This window comes from Melopsittacus undulatus, chromosome 12, assembly GCF_012275295.1.
Source record: "Melopsittacus undulatus isolate bMelUnd1 chromosome 12, bMelUnd1.mat.Z, whole genome shotgun sequence".
NCBI classification, from domain to species: Eukaryota; Metazoa; Chordata; class Aves; order Psittaciformes; family Psittaculidae; genus Melopsittacus; species Melopsittacus undulatus.
In genome coordinates, this window is record NC_047538.1 from 10,005,561 (window position 1) to 10,010,000 (window position 4,440).

The window sequence follows — 4,440 nt, forward strand, 5'->3', positions numbered from 1 at the left end:
GTGTGTTATTTTTCTGCCATCCTCAGAGACACTGCATTGATAATAACATTGTTCTGCAACAAGATGGGAAGTCCAGGTTCTGAGAGCTTGTGATGTAGGGATTTCATGGAAGGGCTCGTAAGAGGAGACTCACATGTACACATAGTAAATGTGTTGCAGTCAGCATTTGTCTTGTGAGTTGCTGGTTGCAGAAGGAATAGAAAGTCAGAGGAAGAGGCCGGTTTCAGCTTGGTTTACTACTTGAGTTCCCCTCCTGCCTTTTCAAGTGGTAACAGCATTTTGCATTGGCTGCTGTAGCCTACGTCCTGTTTCTGAGGAGAAAGGTTGGTAGTTGTTCCCTCAGGTCCTTGTGGCTTTACACAACAGTGCAGCTCAGGGAATAATCCTGTGTACCAAGGAACTACTCCTGGTGATGCCAGGGAAAGCAGGATTAGGGCTGCTGCATGTGACCAGCTTGTATCTGTGGAGCATGCTTGGGATTTGGGGATGGATGCTCTGCAAATGGCAGTTTTAGAATACATAATCTGACATCACCTTGAAATACCCAGCCAGGGCATGAAGTGTAGTTGTCATGTACCACTTTGGCATCCAGTGTCACTTGTGTTTTGCTCTATTAGTTCAGAAGTGGCAGTGTATTAAAATCAAACCCTACTTGTCCCTGCCAGCTTCACCAGCCTGGTTCTGTGCCCACTGTGCTGCCAGTAATCCCCCCCACTGTTTGCTGCGAGGTTCATGCAGAGCCACTCTGTCCAGAGTCTCAGTGCAGTTAATTATCTGTATTAAAACAGGGTTGATAAGATGTCTGGAGATGTCACACTGAGCTGTGCAGGAGAGCAAAGGAAATGAAGGACCAGAGGCAGTGCAGCTCGCACAGGACTAGGCTGTGAGCTCAGCAGTGAGCTGCAGTTCCACACGAGGACAGGCATTCAGCATGTTGTGCCCTGTGTGCATCCCTAATACAAAGAGGCCAGTGCTGTTGTTTATCCTCCTGGATAATGAAGGAAGAAGGAGCCTGCTCTTCCCGGTGGCAAGCATCCTACTCGAAAATGCCAAAGGTCCCCACCACGGTTCAATTGCACAAGGGAAACTTCATCAGTAACTTTCATGATAAACAAGCAGCAGAGTTTTCAAAAGCAAACAGCAGTCCTGAAATGCCTCTTTCTGCAGGTGGGCTATAGCCAGGCAGGCCACTGCCTTGTGGAAGGATTGGAGCCCCAACATACTTCTTTTCCCTACCTGGGTTTCTCAGTCTTCGTGTGCTAAGGTCTCCTGGACACACCGTTCTGCAGAGTTCTTCCCTAGTAGTTCTCCTCTTCTTTCCTCCTACCTCTTGAACCTCCTCGTAATTGTTTCTTGGTCTTCCAAGTTACCCTTCCGTCTCCCACAGAGATGCTAATGAAGTGTGAGTGTACAAGGATACAGGCTGCTTGGGAATTTGGAAGGGCTCTTGCCCAGCCCTTGTTCTCTCATTAACCTGCTGCTGTGTGAGGAAGGAAGAGAGAGAGCGCCTGGTTTAGTTCCCATCTCAAGCCCTTCTCTTAGCAATCCAAGCCTTCAAATATATATGTTTTCTTTATATATATGAACAACTGTTATTTTGTTTATTAGGAGTGGAACTTGTGCCAACAGAATTGCCTGTATAATCCATTTAAATCAGAAGTTACATGCTGACACGTTAGCTGGGAGCAGAGCTCCTTTTGCCAACTGCTTTAGGGGCCATGAGCTCAGATTCTCCCCTGGCTTCATGCAGGTGGTACCCAAGCATGGCTTTGTGTCCTGTCTGAAGAAAGATTAGTCAAAGAAGTGCTGAGCTGAGAGCAGGGACCCCCTACCCGAGTCATTTCATGCTCACCCTACTCAGCATCCCAGAGAAGAGCAGCTTGCTTTGTGTGTGTGTGTGTAAACAGCAGCTCAGCGAGCTGTGTGATAAAACTGCAGGATTTAAGGCTGGAGAGTTCAAAGGAATTGGGAAGTGGAGCTGCCTGTATCTATTAAAAGCAATGGGATGTGTCGAGGCTGGATGAGATAGTTTTGCAAATAGCAGCCAACGTGATTTGTCGTCTCACGGCCTCATTGCTTAATAGGAGCAGTGAATCAGAGCAACTTCTGAGCAAAATCTGCATCCCCCTAAATAACCAGGAAAAGAGGGACACATCACCAAAGGGAATGGTGGGTCCCATGAAACATGTCAAAGCAAGTGATATTTTCTTTATCACTTCATGTTTTCCATAGACACCACATTTTTCATACAGGAACTCAGCTGTAATTCCTTTCTTTCTTTATAAGTAAATGATGGATGCTTCATCCCTGGCAGTGTTCAAAGCCAGGTTGGATGGGGCTTGGAGCAACCTGCTCTAATGGAAGGTGTCCCTGCCCATGGCAGGGGGCTGGAACTGGAGGAGCTTTAAGCTCCCTTCCAACCTAAACCATGCTGGGATTCCATGAAAAATATTGATAGTAGTGGACAGTCTCCTCCCCCCCTCCAGGTTTCAACCTTATGACACATAAAACAAACACATTTGCAGCAGCTCTACAGAGGGGGGGACGCTCTTTCCAACTGGCTCTCCATCCCAGTGTTACAATGGGATGCAGTTTGGCTTTCCTCAGACTGTTCAGACCCCAAGTACCACATTTTGATCTGTCTGCTGACTGCCTGTTGTGGGAAATTTGGAGGAACTCCACTGAAGTCAATTGGGTTGCCCTGGATTTACAGTGCTGTAAATGAGATCAGAATTTGGCTCAAAGTATATTCCATTAATGAGTCAGATACTGGCAATGCAGCCAATATGCACCCAGAAATGGCTTTAACACCGCCTAGGATATTCAGAATTGTTTTATGGGAAGATGGGCTGAAGGCCAGGATTCTGGGGTTCTCTTTTATTCTTTCCATGAAATACACCTTTATGCAAAAGGCCAGCACGAGGCTGATGCAAAACTTAAGAGCCATTTAAAGCTCTTAGAATAGGGTAGTATGAGATGCATAAACATTGTGCTGAGCTCTTTGCCCACCCCAGAGCAGATTTATCACTCAGAGTTCAAGACATTCTAGGATTTATCAAGTTTTACAGGTTTTAATAGATTTTTCTGTACATTAAGTGACACAGAGAGACAGTTTGTAAAATATAATGGCAGCATGGATGATCTGTTGCGGGCCATAGATGGCACAGGAGGACAAGGGTTCATAGCTGGCAATTGGAAGAGCTACTACAGGAGAAAGAATAAATAGAGATTAAATGGTTTTGCTTGGGAGGAAATCCTTTGATCAGCTCCTGAAGTCTTTAATCCAGTGAAACTGAAGTAAATACCTCACCTGAGTGTAAGCAGCCACATCCCAGGCTCTTCCTCTGCTTCCCAGCCACACACAGCTCCAGTTGTGCTCTGCTGTCCCACCCAGCGATGCTGATGTGGTTTTTTTTGAAGACCTCCCTATAAAGGCATTTGTTGTTAAAGGTGCAGAATCCCCTCCTTGTGACCCTGGACACGTCTAGAGACATGCGGGGTGCTGTCTGTCTGTCTGTGCTCAGCACTGGCCTGGACCTGAGCGTGCAGCTGTGCGAGTGCAGACTGAGATCCATGGAGGCTGGTGTGTGAGTGCAGGGCTATAGGAAGGGCTGACTCCTTGTGTGCAGGCCAAGAGGCTGAGCAGGATGCATTTCAACCCCTGCTGGGCTACTTACTGACAGCTGATTATCCATGGAATCATGGAATGGTTTGGGTTGGAAGGGGCCTTAAAGCTCCTCCAGCTCCAACCCCTGCCACAGGCAGGGACCCCTTCCAGGGACCAAGCTGTGCTTACTCAGCTCTTCAGGGGACAGCTCAGCCATGCTCTGCAGCCAGGACACATCACTGCTGAGTGAGAGACCCTGCACAGCACCCAGCCCTCCAGGAACCCTTATTCATAGACTCCCAGCCTGGTTTGTGTTGGAAGGGACCTTAAAGCTCATCCAGTTCCAACCCCTGTCACAGGCAGGGACCACTTCCACTGGAGCAGCTGCTCCAAGCCCCTGTGTCCAACCTGGCCTTGAACACTGCCAGGGATGGGGCAGCCACAGCTTCTCTGGGCACCCTGTGCCAGCGCCTCAGCACCCTCACAGGGAACAGCTTCTGCCTAAGAGCTCATCTCAGTCTCCCCTGTTCTGGCAGGTTCAAGCCATTCCCCTTGGCCTGTCCCTACAGGCCCTTGTCCCAAGCCCCTCTCCAGATTATAACAATAAATTTATATAAAAGTAAAATATTATAACAACCCTCTCCAGGTTATCAATGGTCTGTGCTCTGTTGACTGGTTTTACGTAGCCAGTGTTACTGTGTTCCTGTAATATTACTTAAGTGTTCCAAGTAGTGAGCACACCTTTCCTATTTACCTTCTCCCTTTCCCAAAGTATCTCTGCAAGAAGACCTTTAAAATACCTGGAGCACTCCAGAGAGCAGGGATGTGTGTGT